The sequence below is a fragment of the Lepidochelys olivacea genome, assembly GCF_965140295.1.
Source record: "Lepidochelys olivacea isolate rLepOli2 genome assembly, chromosome: 2".
Classification (NCBI taxonomy): domain Eukaryota; kingdom Metazoa; phylum Chordata; order Testudines; family Cheloniidae; genus Lepidochelys; species Lepidochelys olivacea.
Window position 1 is genome coordinate 176951238 of NC_140412.1, and position 21309 is coordinate 176972546.

Consider the following 21309-nt stretch of genomic DNA (forward strand, 5'->3'; position numbering starts at 1 on the left):
ATGTATTTATCACCCCAAAGGAGTGAATCCCACAGTATTTTAACTTTCCTGCATGCATAATTTTTGTGGCCTTCATTTTGGGTCTTTGTCACACACTGCATCCCACATTTGGACTCTGGCATTCTGAGAGGTACGCTTCTACTATGCTTTTGTGGTTCATCCCTTTTCCCCACCTTGTCTTTCTTTCTAGTTTGGAAACTTTTCAGGGCAAGGACAGTGTTTTCTTATGTGCCTGTACAACATCTAACACATTTGGGGGGCACAACTCTACTATAAATTATTAAAGATAATATTAATACAGGGCTAGATTGTGACATTACGATCTTGTCCCTAGGAAGTGTGGTGTATTGGTGTGCTGGCCCTGCGGCAGCCTGGGAGGGAGATATCCACACTGCTCTGGGGAGGAAGAAAATTACATTAGGTCTATTCTTAGCACGGTGTACACTCCCTGAAATGCCAGCATAGCTTCATCGCCAGGAATATAGGAGGGGGCAGAATCATGACTCTGCTCCCTCTTTTCCCCCTCCCACCCACCTGTGTGAGGAGGGTTGTAGCCTCTCTGTGGACCCTGCTATCTCTCTCGCACAGAAAGCACTGGTGCAAGACAGTAAAGGGGAGGAGGGGGCTATTCCCTTTACTAACTTCTTATGGCATGTAGGATGAGCCACAACCTGGCCTATAAATGAGGTACACCTTGTATAGGACCAGTCCTGCAAAATGCTGCATGTGGATTAAGTTAATGGGCGCTGAGTGTACATAGCACTGTGTAGGATTGGGCCCCTGGTGTTGACTGGAGAGGCTGAGTGACAACAGTATTTTCTACCTGCAGAAAACCACTGAATTTCTGTTATCTATGGTGAAGGTTAAAAAGCAAGCAAGCACTGTTCTCCTATATTAATCAGACTTTGACAGATCTTATACGAAATAGAAAGAATGCAAATTCACTATCCATGCTCCTCCTATGTGAGTTTTGCTGGCTATAGTCCTAGCAGGAAATAGACCTTAGATTGTTCAGTCTAACCTAAGTCAGAGCCAAGGTGCGGGTGAAGCTGGACAAAGAATCCAGGATGCATAACCCTCTCCCTGACACCCCATCTCCCTACTGTGCTGTGCAGATCTTTGCTGCAGTAGATAATCTGACCTTGAGGTCTTAAAATTAATCAGCTTTCTTCCCCCACCCCTCAAAATGTCTCTGAGCCAAGTGCTTACATGTCTCTAATGCTGAAAGGGGAAGAAGCCTTTACCAGAGCAAACTGATATATGTTACTGTCAACACTACATGGTGCGTGCAAGCTACTGCAATCCTCTAGTCTCCATTTTCTGATATTAAAATGACTGACCAGTTTGACCACTTCTCTTTGGGAGAAGTGGAGGCAGGTCAAACTGGTCAGTCATTTTAATATCAGAAAATGGAGACTAGAGGATATCAATGAGAGTATATTTTCACAAAATGAAAATGGTCAGAGATCTAGAAATATAGGCGTAACCCCCCTATGGGATATACCTTGGCTTCCCTGGTGTCTCCGTGCCAATCACTTGGGCAGGGACATTGCGGATTTCCAAGGAAACCCCAGGGAGTAGAACACTGCCCCAGGAAGTAGCATGCTCAAGGGCAGGCTCAGCAGCTCAGTTGCCTCATAAAAAAAAGGATGAGAAGAAAGATGCTAGTTTGAGCAGAAGAAGCCTCTGCCAGCTCAGAGGAGTTAATGCAGCATGTTCCTGGATGGCCACCAGCACTCCTTCTCTAAGGAGGAAGCGGAGAGAGAGAAGGATTAAAGTGAGGAAGATTGGCAGGTTAAGCCTGGAGAAACTGAACTACCCGAACCAACGAGGAAGGTTCTCGGGATAGGCAGCTGGGAGAGTTGATAAAGAGAGAAGAAGAGCCATGTTGGAAAAAGAGACAGGAGTCCTCTACTGAAGGGAGGACATGCTTTTTGGTGAGGTTGGTATTCCCAGGCCTGAATACAGGGTCATTCCTGAAAACTGACCTCTGAGGACTTGGCAGCAATATCCCTAAGTTTGTTCTGGTCCCTGTTCATAGTAACTCTCACTTTACAGGTTTCATTTGGGAAAGCTCTCAACTAATTTAGGAATAGATTGGTCCTTTAGCTCCCTAGCTAAAATAGTTACCGCAGGGCAAGATATATTCCTGTTGTTAGATCAGGCATTCCTGCTTGTTTTGACCTACAGTGGGGTCTTATAGAATAAGAAGTAAGGATTTAGGATTTTAGAATTATGTTCATATTGTCTGTGCCTGTTCCCTGAATTCCCTCAAAGGCAGAAGCAGTATGATTTCGGTAGTGAAAAATTCTACATGACAAGCATAAGATAGCGTGGACCTCGACCAAGGCTATCAGACCCCTCTTACAGCTGCTGAGGGAACCAGGATCTAAACCTGAGGATCATCCACATCATGGGTTTGTGACTGCATCAACCCTTAGTTTGGTAGTCAGGAACATTGTTTGGAAGACACCTATGAACTGACTGTGGGATAATTTGCTGTTTACTACTACTGAATACACAGCTCTCACCAGCCAGCCAGGGCCCCAAGGTAGTATACATTCCAACAGGACATGACAGTCTTATTCCCCTCTGATGTAAGTCAGGGATTGGGCACCAGTGACTAAGAGTATTTGTCTGTATTGTTAATTAATATTTATCATTTGTTGAATACAATGACCTTATCTAATTTACTGTATGTCTCCATGTTATTCCCTGGAAGTCTATCAGCCCCGTGGCTGGGTCAGGGTTAAACAGTAGTTAGAATGTTTTCCTTTCAAGCAGCATCACTGGTACTTTTGCCAGGAAGGAGTGTGGGAGGTGGAGGCATCGCCAAGTACTTGTGTTTTGGAATAATACAAAGAAAACACTCAGCTGAGGCTGGAGGCAGGACTCAGAAGAACCCAGGCTTGTCTGTCAAACCCATAAGAAGAGTGGCACCAGAGGAGGTAACTGGGTAGAATAGGGACCTTACACAGGGAAAGATTTTTTATTTACAGTAATGCACCTTTAAACTGCTCTGGCAATATAGTAGGTATCATTGTAATTCAGAGTGCTGTAACTGGGCCTTCTCATAAACTACAATCAGGCCTATGTACTTTTGTTGCTGCCAAGAATCTGCTTCGTCCTGAACAATCAGAAGATTCACCGTACACTTATAAATACTGGTATGCCTCTGAGCATCAGAAAGATCTTTCTAAACATTAATAAAGAAGCCTAATTTCAAACCTCAGCTAGATAAGTATCACTATCCCCATTTTACGAACTAAGAAACAGAGGTCAGTGGGCCTGCAGTTTCAAAAATGTCCATATATTCTGGGTGTTCAACTTACACTTGGGACCTGATTTTCAGAGATGTCATGCACCTGAAGTTATGAATGACTTCAGCTGACACAATGGTTTCAGTCTGTGGGTCTTAGATTGTAAAATCCCTTTGGGCTGCAACCATATCTTTTTCTGTATTTGTACAACACCGTGCACACTGACAGTTCTCAATAAAAACTAAAATAATAGTACTATGAATGATATATGTAGGAAAAGGCTTAATTAGAGTTGCTGTGAGAATCTACACACCTGGTTTTTTTTATTTGCCTGCTTTTTGTTTTGTATTTAATGTGTGAATTTAGTGCTGGAGAAAGGAGCCAGAGTGAAACCCCTGAAAACAAAAGTCCTATGCTTAGCCACAGAACAATTACAAGAATGGCAGCACAAGCTTCCCCACACTGCTGTACTAGTGTGCCTCAGTGCTTACCTGGACAGAGACCCCAGACCACATTTAGCTTGATAGGGTAGCTAAGTGTACACATACCAGGTCTTCAGCTGGTATAAATTATCATAGGGCCATTGATTTAAATGGAGCAATAATAGTTTACACCAGCTAAAGATTTGGCCTCAAGTCTTTGGCCCCTCTTCCAAAAAGATTGACAATGAGTGCCAGTTGTGATTTTTCTTGTAAAGTAGACATTAGACTACCAGAAAAGGGATGACTGAGACAAAAACTTTTTAATACAGGCCCCCAACTGCTCCTGAAATAGGTGGGATCTGAATTGTGACCTACATCTACCAGCCTAAACCCATTTTGGGCACTAAGGGGTAATCCATCAGTGAGAAAAATTTCATTGCTACCCCATGTCAGGTGGTCATCATCAGGGTGGATACAGAGGCTGGAAGTGGTGCAGTTTTTCTATATCATGTAATGTTTAAATGTTATTGGGCATCCAATCCAAAAAAATCATAAAATCACATAAGGGCCATAAACTTGTAGAACCATAATTTAATTTTGACCAGCATTGGCAGAAGTCTACTAAATATAATTGATAATGCAACCGTATACTCAAAAAAAGTACTGTTTAGGAAAGTTTGGGACATACTTAGCCCCAGGTGATATATTTTATGCATTTTCCCATACTCTTTTGCTGTTGGTTATAGCAAAAGCCTGTAGTCACACAACAGCATGAGCTTGTTTGTACCATGTAATAAATCAAAATATTTGTCAATATTTGTAGAATGGACTGATTTGAGAAAAGTTTTTCTAAGTGCTATTTTTATGAAGTTATGCAGATAATAAGACCCTGCCTCCTAATTATAAAATGTTATCTGTGTTTAAAATGCTTTGGGAGACTTCATGAACAGCACCCAATCACTCCAGCAGCTCATGGACACTTATGTTGCCAAGGAAAAAAACTGTTCAGATACATTTCTGTTCTGGGAAAACTACTAATGGATTACATAGCAGCGAAAAAGAGACTATGACAAGCCCATGGAGCTTGATGCATTTGCAGAGATGATTCCATTTGACTTTCAGTGTGGTCATGTGAATTATGTTAAATGGGGTTGTGTGAATATAGACTTCTGGGGGAGGCTAGAAAAATGCCATTGCTGAGTCATGCTAAGCATATATCTGGTAGTCATCACTAGTGGGTAGATGCTGGAAGTGGTGCAATTCTTCTATATCCCATAATCAATGCATAAATGTTATTGGGTATTGTGATGGGACTTAACTCCCATCACCTGCAACGCTAGTGAAAGTGCTCAATCAGTCACGCTTTGCACATGGGTAGGTAATTAACTAATTGGCTCCTGGCCGGGGATGGGGTGCGGGGGAGAGTTAATCTGGCGGGTAGACTATAAAGGATCAATAGTAAATTTATGCCTGTAAGCAAACTGAATATTTACCAGAAACAAATAATGGAGTCTAAGACAGAACAAGCTGTATACATTAAGCAAAAAAAAATGCTAGTTAAACTACTACATCCACCTCCTCAAAAATAGAATTGATGTCTGCATCACTCATCTTGAAGTCCCATAAAAGCTGGATATTGTATCTGCAACTTCAATTTCTGAGTGTATGGGCAAGCAACTCTTTGTCAAAGCAGCAAGTGCAGACGAGGGCAGTGAAAATAAGACTTGGACTAATAAGGGGTATGACACTGATATAGTAAACTATCTTGTATTAGGGCAGAATGTTAAAGCTGTTAGATTTCAAAGAGGAAAAGGTACAAGATAAACAACTTTATTTAGTGCTGCCTAAATGCCGTTACTTCTCTCTCACTGCAATGAGCCACTAAAGCAGGAAGCTTGTGCCTGCAAAGCAGTCTGCTTCAGGTATAATAAATTATTGCTGCATTTCTCTGGAGCTGGCAATTTCCTCAACTTATCTGATGAACTGTGGCACAAGAACTTCCAAGTATCTATTCGCAGCACAAAGACCACGCTACACCCCTTGCTCAGTGCTATGATTGGTATTTGTAGCCTACAAGTTTACATTTATTGTTTACTGAAGAGAGAGCGAGAAAGAGAGAGAAATTGAGAGAAAAGCTTCTAATTAGTACAGATAAAATGCAAAGCTCCTGTCCAAATTTGCTGTAGCTAAGGTTTTTTTCTCATCCCGAAAACACTCAGAATGCTTCCTGTTTGTACAAAATCTTGCCCTTACATTTCCAGTGCCCCATTGTGATGACACGGAACCACTTCACTGCTGCTGACTTTAGCAGACAGGACCTAACATTCTTACTATTTCAATGGAAACTATTTCAATGTGCCCCATTTTGAGTAATAAAGCCTTTAGTTGGTCATTCACGTTCTAATTCTGAACAACAAATTTGTTTAAAAAATTAGACTTTTAACTCTTAAATGCTATTTTGGACATCCAAGTGCAGAATTTGGACCTTCTATTTCAAAGGATTATTTCAAGCTGTGGGTCAGATTCTCTGCTCAACGTTGTGACGTGATAATTTTGTTCACTAGTTTCTGACACTCTTATAAACACAATCTAGGTTTGCAGCACAGTAAACACTAGTAGTTGATATCACTTGGGTTACTCCATTCACTTCTTCAAGACAGCTTGTGTATGATTGATATTAAAGGATGATACAAAAATGAACAAACGCTTCCAAAAAAAGGAAGCCCTATGGTGGGGAAAAAATACCACACTGGGAATCTCAGCTGACTGATTGCCTCCACTCTGTTCTGAATAAAAAAGCTCTCTGAATTATTGTAACACATCCCAAAGAACATCCTTAGTGGATGTGAAAGATTGACAACCCAGTGCCACCTCTGCCTGCTGTAAATAAAAGAAAAATCTAGAGAAGCTGAAATTTTCTTTACTGTTTATGTGAAAGACAATTGTGCTATGGAATTGGGATGTTAGCCAGATTCTGTCCTGATTTATAGCCCATGATATCCTGCCCATGTATTCCTCACATCCAGCCCCCAGCTTACATTTTCATGCTACAGAGACTTTCACGGTCAGCAATACAGGGGCTGAATTCACCCCTAAACGTTTGTATTTTTCAAAGATGCTATGTATGATAAGTGATGTTTAATACAATAACAATAAGAATAAATAATGGTAACCTCTCTGCCTCACATTCCCAATCTACATAATGGAGAGAATGACACAGACTTCTCTATCTTACAGGGATGTTTTTAGATCTAGTCAGGAATTTTCTGTCAAAATGATTTTTCAATGGAAAATGCAGTTTCTACAAAGTCAAAATTTGCCAAGTAAAAATTTCAATTTTGTCATTTTCTTTTATTTTCGATGGGGAAAATTAAAACTTTTTTTTTTGTTTCAGGTCAGTTTGACCGAAATTGAAAACTTTCGGTGTGTTGAACTGAACAGAAAGTTTCGTTTCGAGTCAGTTTGACATTAAACTACATCTGCTGATTTTCGTTTAGCTCTAGGTGTAATGCAGATTAAACTTTAGAGAGTGCTTTGAGGCTCTAAAGCACTATATAAATTCTGAGTACTAATACATTCAAATGATCAAAACCATCTTTATTTTTGCCCATATCTAGTACATACTTAATTGTTATAGAATTTAGTATCAAGAGAGTTTAAATTACTCTGGTTGTGAATGCCAAAATATATTGACTTGGGCTTTCATGAACACTTCAGAAAGTAGAATACGGTAGGATGTGATTAACTGATCAATCAATTACTGTCTTTTTAAAAAAGTATAGGAGTCCAAGCTAGATGATTCTGTGGTGGAATTCAGCATTATAAAGAAAAACAAGGGTGCTCTGGGGGCTGATGAAAGTGTTGGAAAAAATCAGATCATGAAGGTTATACACGGGCTACCATGGCCAAACCTGTTCTGTGGATAAACAAAGAACTTCACTTTCCAGGCTTGTCAACCCAGCAATTCCACTGAATGATAATTTCCCACAAAAAGACAATTTAATTTTTTTAAAAGGGAGGGAGGCTGATTCAGACAGGTACAGGAGACCTCTGGTTCTTATTGTTCCCAAGGACCAGTTAAGTTACTAGTGTGACATTTTCTGCTGATGCTTTAATACCACATGGTGCGGAGTACAAACTGCTTTCTTCTGACTGATTGGTGGTGATAATAACTTGGGCCTCTAGAGGTATGTCTACATGTCAATTAAACACCCAAGCCCAAACACTTACACTGCAGTTTTACAGCCCTGCAACCCAAACCCACGGAGCCTGAGTCAGCTGATACAGGCCAGCCAAGGGTGTTTAATTGCAGTGCAGAAATTCCCTGAGGAGGAGTTAATAACTTGGACCTGCTGGGGAATCAGACTGCCTCTACCTTTTTTTTTTTTTTTTTTTTTTTGCGGCCCTGGTTGGGGTATATCACGTGCCACCCACCCACCCACCACCACACACCCTTGTTTACCTGGAAGTCTCTATCTAGTATTCCCCCTTGGCCTGATTTTCAGAAGTGTTGAACATCAACTGCTCTTATTGACTTCAGCGAAATAGGTAGGTACTCAGCAGCCACCAACTCTGCGAATCAGGATGCTAACCCCTTCTACAAACACACCAGTCAGTTCCACATATATTATCCATTCTAAATCCATTCCCCATCAGACTGAACCTTTTAAACCAACTTCACATAATTCTCTAGGGCAGGTGATGGGAAGAATATCATACAATGAATATTGGCTTTGCATCTAGGGGCCCAATAGAAAGGCTTTGCAGAAAAGCTCAGATTTACTTGAACTAGCCCAGAAGAAATAAATGTTTTGCTTTGTGGTTAGGCAACTTGCATTTTCCAATGATGTGAAAAGAGTTCCTAAATTTACCAACTGTTTTTAAGAGCATCTGTTCTCTCTCATCTCTAAGTAAGGCACAATAGATTTAGCCATCCAATTCTTTTTAATTTTTTGAACTGTAGGTTTGATGAAAATTCAAAGTCATCCATGTACAAAGATGCAGTGCACAAAAACACGATCTAATATCACAAAAAACATCAAAAGGTAAAGTTGACAGCAGGGTCAACAAATGAAACATGAGTAGGTGAGCACAGGACTGAATCTAACATATTTCTATTGATGTGAGATACTGCCTTCCAGTTACTGTAGATACTAATATTTTCTATCCACCACTTCTTTTTTGTTTTTAGATGAGGGAGTCTTGTATTTGTTAAGACAATGGTTTATCTGCACAAGATAGCACAGGTGACTTCTGAAGTATAGAATTGATAAGTCTAGACTAACTTTTGGAACTCCTTGAGTCTGATTTGAAATCCAGAAAATAAAAGATCACAGGCGGCTATTTGTACATCCAGTGTTGAAAAAACATGCCTGGCTTTTGGCAGAAATGCTAATAAGTGGTCTGTTGTACTGCTGATTTGTGTGTGCAGTTTCCATTGACATTAATAAGAGTTAAGATCACAATATAGAATCTTCTCTTCATGTGCCAATATATATTTATGCCTGTATCTGTAATTTTCACTCCATGCATCTGAAGAAGTGGGTTTTTTACCCACGAAAGCTTATGCCCAAATAAATGTGTTAGTCTTTAAGGTGCTACTGGACTCCTCATTGTTTTTGTGGATACAGACTAACACTGTTTCCCCTCTGAATATGGGAGGTAGGGTGGTGAACTGTCCCTTAGTAAACACACTTGGCTCCTACTGAAAGTAGTGGGAGTTACATGTACACACCAAAAAAACTTCTAGAGTACTCCTTAGCCTCCCCACTAAGGATTTAGGGTTCTCTCTCTGCACCAACTCATTAGGGACCTAATCCAAAATCCATTAAAAATTCAGTAGGGGTCTTTTATAAGTAGTATCCATTTCTGAATATAGAAGCTAGCATTCTGCCTTTATCTTCTACAAACATAATCTGCTATCACTGAAGTCACTGGAAGTTTTATCAGGCCCCAAAAGTTCTAATTTTTATAAAGCAGAATCATACAAGTCTGTTTTTAACTGTGAACCTAATTTTCAAACATGCATTTGGACATCCAACTAAGTTACTGCATATATGAATATCTCAGTGAGAACCATGATGTATAAAATGAACATTTTCATGTTAAATACCAATCTGAACATCATAGTTTGGGATTTGGATGTCCTATGAAGGTACCTCTGTTTGGCAATTGGGCTGTGCGGATATAGCAGAAGTGATTTTTCTAGTGGAGAAGACTTTCAAAGAACTATAGGTTATTAAAAAGGGAAGAGAAAAAATTAAAGTATTCAGATAAGCCTCAGCCACAAAAGAAAAGGCACATTTTCCCCTCCACTCCCAGCTGTCCTGTTTCTCATGATTTTTTCAGAATACAAGAAGAAATAAAATTATCAATCCATGAGCTATTCACTGAATCTTCTCTCTGTGGAACATGGAAGTTGTCATCAGATTTTGGATCAGCACAGTATGACCAAGATCAGCATGACAGATTATTCCAAGGAGAATTTTTTAGTGCTGTGATTAAAAGGATAGTGGAGACATTTAGGGCTTTAAGAACAAGGTGTAAACAACAATAGAAAAGAAAGATCTATTTTCTCTAAGGTTAAACAAGTGACAACCATTCCTTCATTCCTTCCTTTGTGGAAGTTATTAAGGCAGAGTGGGGACATCCTAATGAGGGCAGAACACTAAGCAGACAGGAAATGACATTTTATAAAAGGCAACACAATAAAGCTGATATTTCTATGCTTGAAGTAGCTATGATCTGAGCATTTATATCAAAGGACATAGTCACTTTGTGATGAGGTTTACAGATCCCACACTAAGGTTAAAGGAACGGTGGGACAGTATTGGGTCAAGAAGGCCTTGCCCCATAGCAGCTGCCAGGCATACTCCCTGTAGAAGACCATCTTAAAAGGCAACTCTGGCAGGCAGACTGGGGAAACAGTGATGAGAGACTGGCTGCAAGAAGGCAGACAGGCGGTAGCTGTTGAAGCAGAGCAATCTACAGGGGGAACACTGGGACCGTGAGTAAGACTTGGCTGGCAGACCTGGGCCCCGCCCTCTTTCCTCCCTTCTTCCTGACTATGGGAGAACAACTGGACCCTGGGAGTGAGGTGGGAAGCTGCCCCCCAACCCCAAGTGGAGCTCTAAATTATTGAGACCGTGCAAAGAGAAAGCTGGGAAGGTAGGAAGCAGCCCAGGGAAGGCTAACCTAGATCAGCAGCTAGAAGGGACTGACCCATCCCTGGCCTCTCCCTCCTTGGGTCCTGCGCCAGGACTCAGTAGAGAGGGAGAGGTCCCTCTGCCCTTCCCTCCTCCCACTGGTCGCCTGAGAGATCCTGGAGGCGGGAGTGTGGGGTGCGATAAACTGTGTGTTGGCTGCTAGGCCCCCCAGACTTCCCGGAAGAGTTGCCCCAAGATTTGGAGAGATTGTTTGGCTATGGCCTGACCACTAGGCCTACTGGGCCCAGAGTGATGCCTGCTACACATCTGAGGAGACAATTATTTATTTTCACGGAAATGTTCAGATCTAAAGATGGGGCTTCAGTGAGAAAATACGAAGTAGCATAGGACACTCTTCAAATATAGCTATCCCACATCTACTTGCTATGGCAGCATTTTGTAGGTGCAATGAACTGTATTAAATATCTTTTTCTGTAGGCAAAATATTAAAATTCACTCTAAACAAGGTCACACTGGCTTCATTTCTGTCTTTCTCTAGAGTATCTAAATGGCTTTGATGTAATCTGGAAGACACTGACTATGTCAGACACAGAAAATCAACTGATATTTGAAGTGAATTCTTTTCTCAGGCAAGCTGACCCAGCAGAACAGTTGTTTGGATAGACCCTGTAAATAATAAAGTCTAGGACTGAAATACCAGCTCTCACTAACGTGAATGGGAATTTTGCCATTGACTTCAATAGGCCAGGATTTCACTGCTGAAGACTACACACTACTTAATGACAGGTTTCAGAGTAACAGCCGTGTTAGTCTGTATTCGCAAAAAGAAAAGGAGTACTTGTGGCACCTTAGAGACTAACCAATTTATTAGAGCATAAGCTTTCGTGAGCTACAGCTCACTTCATCAGATGCATATCGTGGAAACTGCAGCAGACTTTATATATACAGAGAGAATATGAACCAATACCTCCTCCCACCCCACTGTCCTGCTGGTAAAAGCTTATCTAAAGTGATCATCAGGTGGGCCATTTCCAGCACAAATCCAGGTTTTCTCACCCTCCACCCCCCCACACAAATTCACTCTCCTGCTGGTGATAGCCCATCCAAAGTGACAACTCTTTACACAATGTAATTTAATTTTACTCAATTAACTTAATATTACTCAAATCAGATAGAATTAAACTACATCATTTTGGAGTTAAAAAATAAATCACAGCCAAGTCTTATTCCTAAAAGCAGGACAGAGGTTAGAAGGAAATGTAACATCCTTGAGAGAGAGAGAGTTCTTTATCCATTAGATACAGAACTGTCTCATACAAGTGGGTCCTAGAGGTAATAAAAGAAGAATACTGATCACAGGAGAGTGTATTTCACCTCGTTTTCCATGCAGTCAATTTCACACTGGACAGAAAAACCAAGCAAGATCTAATAAGGCAGAGAACACTTTCTGGAGAAAGAGAAGTGGAGTCTCCTTCACAATGATAATTTATATATACACACTACATAGGATCACATTTTATTATTTGTGTAACCCTGAGAAGTTCAGGGAGTCTGAGCACTGTTGGCTCACAAAAGTCTAAACAAACATATAATGTAATTCAGATTTCGCAAAGAAACTCTAATCAATTCCTCACACAGGAAATACACAATGCTGCCATGTACCAATAAGATTATGTCACCAAAGATTCAGAAGATTTCCTTACAAATATGTGGCCCAATCCCTCCATCGTCACTATCCCTTGAATTACTGGTTCCAAGAGAGTTCACCAAGGTTCTGGTGTGGGTAGTGGCTCAGCTAAGGGGAGTATATTTATACCTCTTTATGGATAACATTCTGGTCAGAGCAGCTTGAAAAGACATTCAGTATTTTAACCAATAAGAAAGAGAAATTTTATATCAGCCCAGAAACCATATCACTGTGGAGCAGAAATAAATACCACACTGGAAAAAAATTTCCTTAAGAAAAGGAAGATTTCTAAAGATAGCAATTTGCAATACTGCCATTCTGCCTGCATGTTTTCAACTTCTAATAATTGCGGGTCCTGGAGAAATTTTCTTCATGTTATTCCACTGACATTTTCTCTCATTTATTCTCCAAGTATTTCATTCTGCACATCGCAGCTTCTCTCTCTCTCTCTCTCTCTCACACACACACACACACACAAACCCCACTCCCTAGTAGCACCCCATTTCCACAATGTTTGAGGTTCACCATGTTTTGTTCCACCCAGGAAGAGGCTTCAAAGACTGGTGATCTAGAGGCAATAATTTGAGAACGACTGTGCTATCTGTGTTCTATATACTCAAGCTGGATTATCCACTGTTAAAATTCCCTCCATCTCAATTGCATGGCCAAAATTTTAAAAATTGTTCGGTGTCCTGTTATTCTATTCTATTAAGCATCTCAATTATTCAATCAATAGTACTACTTAGGGCAAGGCTGTGATTTGCAGGGGTGCAGCCTTCTGGTCTGTGTCCTGTGGGATAGGGCAGCCCCCACAGAGATGCTACTCCCCTCTCCCGTGTAGGTTGGCAGACAGTGGCCAGATAGGAGTAGGCAATGGGCAGAGTCCCAGCACACCAGCTGAGCCAGCCCAGAGGGAAAAATGTTCTGTTACTGGTATATGCCAGGAAGAGGAAACCAGGGGAGGAACTGTGACTGTTCAAATCAGTTTCTTTCTTAGACTGTTCCTGGGGCAGTGCATCTAAATGTTACCTCTCATCCAAGTACAATCATAATCCAGTCCTTCGTCTCTAACAGTGATAAATACAAGTTTTTGTTTGTTTGTTTCATTTAAAATGGCATTCACCAAACTAATCATCCAGTTACCCAATATTTACCTACTCATGCATTTTATTGTTTTTTTCTTTCAAGTCTGTCAGACCTAAGTTTCACATGACATGCCAATACTATTTTGCACTAGCATAACTACTAGTGGATTCCATTGTATACACAGGCTTTATGTGTTTGCTTATTTGTAAATTGATGGAACTTCAATAAATATTTTGTTTTAAAAAACAACTCTGATGCATTCATTTGTGTGTTAAATTACTGATTAAAGTAGTAAGATTAGTATTCAAGCCGATACCAAAATCTCTCACAGCAGAGCTGCCAAACACAACAGAAGAGTATTACACTATTAGAAAAAAACTGGTTCACAGAAACATAGTTCTCCTTTACCTCTTATAAAAACAGGCAGGAGCTAATCCCCTTTTAATCATGTTACTAATTAGACAAGATAGTTTCCAGTTCTGTTTTATTCTTAAATTCTTTCTACATCTCATTTTAGCATACTATAGCATCTTGTTTATAGTACATTGAGAAACAAGATCTATAGACAAATAATGTCTATTGACATTCTAATTTGCAACATGGGTGTGGAACAAGTAACTATATAGAAAATATTCCACTAAAAATCATTAGAAACCAGTGCAATTGCAACTAGGTCCACAGTAGACAAAGTGCATTTCCTTTTAAAGGGATAGTGCCAAGCACTTCAGGTTTTTTAACTCTTTATGATGGAGACTCTAGTTGGTTAATGATTAAATGTTCACAAGTGCCACATTAGTCCTTTTTTTGGATTTTTCTGTTTCATGCTTTCAAGAAAGTTTGAAGAATTTGCTTGGAAAATAAATAAAAACTAATATGCAGCTTCAGAGTAACAGCCGTGTTAGTCTGTATTCGCAAAAAGAAAAGGAGTACTTGTGGCACCTTAGAGACTCAAATAAATTGGTTAGTCTCTAAGGTGCTATAAGTACTTTTTTTCTAATATGCAGCTGTCACTATTAAAGTCAGCATTTGCCAGCAGTTAGCATGAAGTGGAATCTGAGATACTAAAGTTTCCCCCTGCACCTCGAATAGGAAATAACTGTAGTAGCTGCATGATATCTGTTGTCAAATACTGACTTTTTAATGGTGACCACTAAAGCTGGTCAAAATGTTCAAACTTTCAAAAGTTCAATGAAATTGTTTTTCTGTTTTTTTCAACCATCTTATAGAATGGTCATAATAAAAAAAATCAAAATTTCGATGAAAATTTTTCACCAAAACAATTCGAAATATTTTCACAAAAAGAATTCTGCATTTTTTACCTGCTTTAATAAACAACTTAAGATTATGTGGAGTTTTCAAATATTGTTTGTCACATTTTGGGCTGGTTTTACTAACTAATGACAGGTGACACATAAAAATAGCACTTCCTGAACCTTCATCCACAACTCAAACCAAACCAAGCCTTTTTTGAGGTTTCATAAAATTCAAATAATTCTTTTTATCTTCATGTGTCTGACTGTCTAAGTATTTCTCACACATCTGTGGAATCTTGGCATCTTTGCACTGCTGGTGTTTGTTTGGAGACCTGAAATGATTTACTGACATAATGTACAACAAGAAAGATTGCTCTTGCCATATTTCCAGGCCAACCTAAAGAAATACCAGAAACCATAAGATAATGTCTCTTCTTTTCTTACATTTACAGAACCAAGAGTTTCTGACAGTTACATTTAAGTATCAAAACCTCTGAATGCTTACCTGCACTAGATCCTTGAACTACTAACCTTGAAATAATCTAAAAGGTAAGAATTTTCTGTGACCATTTTGGAGGGAAATAAAAAAAACTCATTTTTCAGATTTTTTCACCAATTTTTTCCCTCTTCTTTCTCCACATTCCCTGTTCTCTTTTTTGCCTCTTCCCCTTACTTTTCCTTTTTTATATTTTGCCATAATAAATTAACTATTTGTACTTATGTATAAAGTCACACCTTTGATTATCTCTGCTAATGACATACCTTAGGTAAGATTGCCACCTGTCCAGGTTTTCCAACGATTGTCCCTTTTTTGAGGTAGCTGTCCTGGGAAATCTGTAAGGGTGCTCAGTATACGCTGCAAGCTGTCCAGTTTTATGGGCACAGGATCATCCCAGATGTCCTGGTTTTTTGTACCTCAGAGGTGGCAACCCTAACCTCAGGCCTCACCTGACAGGAACCAGGTTTAATTTTTCTCTCGTGGATCAGTAACTGGTTAAAAGATAGGAAACAAAGGGTAGGAATAAATGGTCAGTTTTCAGAATGGAGAGAAGTAAATAGTGGTGTCCCCCAGGGATCTGTACTGGGACTAGTGCTATTCAACATATTTATAAATTATCTGGAAAAAGGGGTAAACAGTGAGATGGCAAAATTTGCAGACAATATAAAATTATTCAAGGTAGTTAAGTTCAAAGCTGACTGCAAAGAGTTACAAAGGAATCTCACTAAACTGGGTGACTGGGGAATAAAATGGCAGCTGAAATTCAATGTTGATAATTGCAATGTACTGCACATTGGAAAACAATCCTAACTATACGTACAAAACGATGGGATTTAAATTAGCTAGTACCGCCCCAGAAAGAGAACTTGGAGTCATTGTGGATAGTTCTCTGAAAACATCCACACAATGTGCAGCAGCACTCAAAAAAGCTAACAGAATGTTAGACACCATTAAGAAAGACAGAAAATATCACAATATCACTATATAAAACCATGATACACTCATACCTTGAATATCCATGCAGTTCTGGTCACCCCATCTCAAAAAAGATATATTAGAATTGGAAAAGGTACAAAGAAGGGCAACAAAAATGATTAGGGGTATGGAACAGCTTCTGTATGCGAAGAGATTAAAAAGACTTGGACTTTTCAGCTTGGAAAAGAGACGACTAAGAGGGGGATATGATAGAGGTCTATAAAATTGTGCATGGTGTGGAGAAAGTGAATAAGGAAGTGTTATTTACTCCTCATAACACAAGTACCAGGGGTCACCCAATGAAATTCATAGGCAGAAAGTTTAAAACAAACAAAAGGAAGTGCTTCTTTACACTATGCACAGTCAGCTTATGGAACTTGTTGCCAGGGGATGTTGTGAAGGCCAAAAGTATAACCGGGTTCAAAAAAATAATTAGATAAGTTCATGGAGGGTAGGTCATCAATGGCGATTAGCCAGGATAGTCAGGGATGCAACCGCATGCTCTGGGTTTTCCTAGCCTCTGATTGCCAGACGTTGGGAGTGGATGAAAGGGAATGGATCACTTGATGATTGTATGTTCTGTTAATTCTGTCATGCAATGTTCACTAGTTCACTGATGGAGACCAGAATCTTCTTGCCAGCTCCTCTGCATCATACTGCAAAGTTTCCTTCCTGCTCTGGACTTCCTACTATACCTGGGCTTACCAGGCCTTCTCATTAGGATCCCTGATTGATATATTCAGCTCCTTGCCTCCAGTCACATCACTTGTCTGTCTTACTTTGGCAGACACTGTTTCACAGCTCTTTCCTAAACTTCATCTCAAGCAGAGATATTTCACCACTTTGTGACTTACACTGTCTCACAGAGCTTATCTGCCCCTCTTAAACCTGCATGGCAGCACTCAGACCATCTCTCCAGCTGCATTAGCAGCAGAATTTAGCAGATGCCTAACTGTGTAGCAATGCTTTTCCTCTTCTGCGACTATGTGGCACTCTCAACCCTGGAACCTATTTTTCCATGCATTCTTTGATTCTGCTCCTACCTCCGGTCACCTGAGGGAGAGGCAGTACCCCAGCATGCATTTTATTGTAATGATTCTCATTTAAATGGGATGCTGTCATGACACATATCCTAAAATCTGGAATAAACCCCAGTGCTGAAAACTGAGCTTATTCAACTTCAGATAACACTTGGCAGCCAAAAGGAATTCTGTCCAACATCCATATTGACAAAAGAAGTTGAAAGTCACATTTTGGGACAGACAAATGCTCTTTTCACTTGGTAAAGTGAAAAATTTTAATAGCCCACGACTGCATCTGAAGATTGTTTGTTCATTCATTAAACAACTGGAACTATGAAAAATTAGCATGCTGGTTATGATGAATTACACCTCCAGAATTCTGACAAATATAGTAAAGTATAGATAAAAGGCTTTGCCAGGCAGAAGGGAGGATGTAACAGAGGTTTAAGAGTGGTAAAAGCAGGTCCCTTATTTGGGAAAGAATCAAACAAATGATGCAGCGAACAAAATGCTGGTCAGCTTGGCGACTTCACTGGAAAAGGCTATGGGTAAGATTCTGGACGCTTTGACCAGGAACACAATGTACCTTTTGCAAGACTGTTGTGTGCTGTGACTCAGAAAAAGGCAAATCAGTATGGATTGATAGACATAGAGTTCTTTTGGGTATATAAGAGAACTGAGAGACAGAAGTGAAAGAGTGTATATTAGGTGTTTGTGGTTTAGATTTGCTGATAATATTTCCCTGCTCAAAAGGAACAGTGGGCCAAATTCTGCTTTCAGTGGAAAATCCAGCCCCCACCTCCATGAGTGTGAAACTCCTCCAGGCAGAAAAAGTGGAGTGATTCACTGCGCAAAAGAGGGGCCTAGATTCCACGAGATTATGCAAGGGGTGCTTCCCGAATGGTAGCATCCACTGAGACGATGAGGGAATGGCCAAAAACTTGCACTGCATGGATTCTCCAGGGCTCCCCAATATAATGCAGTTGTGTTAGGGCATAACACATTAGCCCACAACCTCACAGGGCTGTAGTAGCATCCACAGAATAACTATGGAGCCACTCCACGGGTTTAGGAGGCCCCTCCCTTTCCCTTGGGCATCTCCTCAGTGCTCAGACTAGCCTCTCAGGCTGATATCAGGCTCGGGATTTGCCCCTCAGAAGTGCTGGAATTTTTATAGATGGGGTGCTGAGAGGTGAACCAAGGTGTAAACTCCATATATAATAGAGCAGCAGGGAGCAGCACCCCTAGTTCCAGTACCTATGCCTCAAAATTACACCAAAGTAAATTCAGAGTTATGACACAGATTTTGGTTACTTCATATTTACCTGAGATGAAATTAAGTAGAATTTGGCCCAATGTGTGTACAGGAAGGAGAAAGCAATTGAAACATTTTCTTTTAAATGGAACCACTTTCTGTCATCATTTATACCCCATACAACCTGCACAAGGTGAATAGGGTTGCGCAGTTTGTAAATCAGGTCTCCTGAGTAGGAAGCAGAAGATATAAGTGAAAGTAAAATCAACTCTTCAGGGTGGAGAGAAGTAACAGGTAAGTTTAAAACAGACTGGCTTGTTGTAGGTTGTAAATAATAACGTGGATAACTGTAGTATTTCAGAAATAGCTAGGTTCATGCAGAGTAATAGAACATAGCAAATGCATTCAAAACCATTTGAAAATTATGGGCCAATTTCATCACTGGTAGTAAAATTCCTCTTACAGCAGTGTCACTACATCTTAAGTGTTTGGTCTGTTAAGTGACAAACCTATAAATTGCTGCAAGCCCTCTGAACACAGAACTCCCAATAACTCAACGGGAGTTTTGTGCATGATCCCAAAAAGTGGGGTAGTAGGACAAAGATAAAATCACAGAGTGAAATCCTGGCTCTCTTGAAGTCAGTGGGAGTTTTGCCACTGACTTAAAATCAGACCAGGATTTCAACCACTGAGGTTACAGTCCAGAAAGCATAATATTAATTTTTTTTAAACCCTAAAAAGAGACCAAGGCCTCCAAACTGCACCGATAGAAGTCAATGGGAGTTTTGCGTTTGACCTCAGTGGAATCATTCCTTATTTTATTTAAAACACTTATCCCCTCTGCAAACCAGTTGTTTTTGTAATGTCAAAACAGTAAATGTTACAGGAGAAGTCAACAAAAATACTACCTGAGTTTGGTAGAAAGAAGTTACTGGAGTAGATTAGTCAGATTTTGCACCTTTACATTGCATTCAATGCCTGCTATTATGGCCTGACCCAAACCCCACTGAAGTCAAGGCTTCAGATCAAGCTGTTATTCTCTAGCTGATGGTTACAGAATCACTTTGCAATTAGACTTACAGCTTCTGCTGTCATATACGGAGGAAGTGCTAGGATTTGTAAATGTTATGATTTTTGCTAGAAACCACAGACTGACCTACTTCACATTTGGGGACCAAATCGGGCAGCTCCAATTCAGAAGAAAGCTTCACAAAAAAAATTGACTTCAAGTTGTGCAAGTGACTGTGTTGAATCACTGTGTCAAAGTAAATTGAGACTGACAGTTCTTTACACAGTTCATCTCCTTGTAACCAAGTTAAAAGGCATCTATTCAAAAAATTAAACTTCTGTGAGACACAAATCATGAACTGTTTTATGTAATATACTGTGGACCTCCCTTCTAGTCAACTCTGATACAATTAAAATCTACTTTTCCTAAAAGAATCAGCCAATTAACAATTGAATGAAAGGGGGCAGATTGGGTTAGTTGGCATTTATTGTATCTGTAAATATAAAGAAGATTGCAAATATTCATATGTTTATAAGGAAAGAGCTTTTGAATCTGGAGAGTTGGTTCAGGCCCATCTGTCATTTACAGTGAATGAAAATGGGAGTCCCAAATTATTTCAATGCATTGCAATGTGCAAACTGCAATTACAGTGAACCACTGCATATAAATAGTGGTCCAGGTCAGCTGATGTAAATCAGCAGAGCTCCATTGGTTTTTGGACCAGTACTGTAAAAAATAAAAGTAAACCCACACTTAAAAAGCTCAAACCTTTAACATAAGAGGGTCCTACTGTATAGAATATAGCCCCTATTTTCAAAATAGCTCATCACCTGCAATAGATGCTGAACATTTCTGAAAATTTGGCTTGTATTTAGGTGCCTATATGGAAGCAAAGGTCTTCTGAAAATCTGGCCTAATTAGGCATTGGTGTTTGTAGACCACTGCCTATCATGCTGACCAATAGTGTCTCATTGTTCCCTTGTCCTTTCCTGTCTATCTAGATCCATCTGTTGTCTCTTGTTTTAAACTTAGATTGTAAGCATGTTGGAGCAGGGACCGTCTTCTTGTTCTGTGTTTGTACAGTGCCTAGCACAATGGGTCTCTGGTCCATGATTAGGGCTCCTAGGTACTTCAGTAATAAAAATATAAAAATAATAATAAATGGAAGTGCTGAGCCCTTGAAATCTTTTGAAAATCTGGCCCCGTGACAGTCTCTGCATATAGAGGTAACCCTTTTAATCTTGGCAGAAGGTAGAAGAAGATATCCTTGACCTTTAGAAGTTTCTACCACTCTCATTTTTATTGTTCTGATTTTTTTTTTTTAGCTGACTGTGGAGGTTTTTAAATAGTTTACAATACAAAATAATGCCATCATGGTTTCCTAACGCAGTTTGCTTCTCTAGCAAAGAATATTTTCTATATCTTCCTGTATCAAAAGAGATGGGACAGAGCACCCCGCTAAGGGTAGACAGATTTCACCTGTGGGATAATATTCCAACTGGGGAGATGATCAGGGTGAAGAAGAATTGATGTGAGTGCAGAGCAGGATAAACAAATTAATCCAATGGGAAAATGCTTTGGGAGCAGCACATATGTAGAGGGTATCAACAGCAAAGCAATTCTGAGAAATAAAAGAAGAACTAGAAAGGATTTATTGTGTACACATAAGCCAAAC

At 39.8% G+C, this 21309-nt stretch overlaps 1 protein-coding gene across 1 annotated transcript in view; it reads right to left on the reverse strand.

Moving 5' to 3' along the window:
- The window catches only part of HECW1 (HECT, C2 and WW domain containing E3 ubiquitin protein ligase 1), a 349448-nt gene that overhangs the window by 257929 nt on the left and 70210 nt on the right, over nucleotides 1-21309 (reverse strand). Inside the window, exon 2 of the mRNA XM_084619634.1 lies at nucleotides 15637-15864. The gene's annotated coding sequence lies outside the window, so the exon portion shown is untranslated. The remainder of the gene's footprint in view (nucleotides 1-15636; nucleotides 15865-21309) is intronic.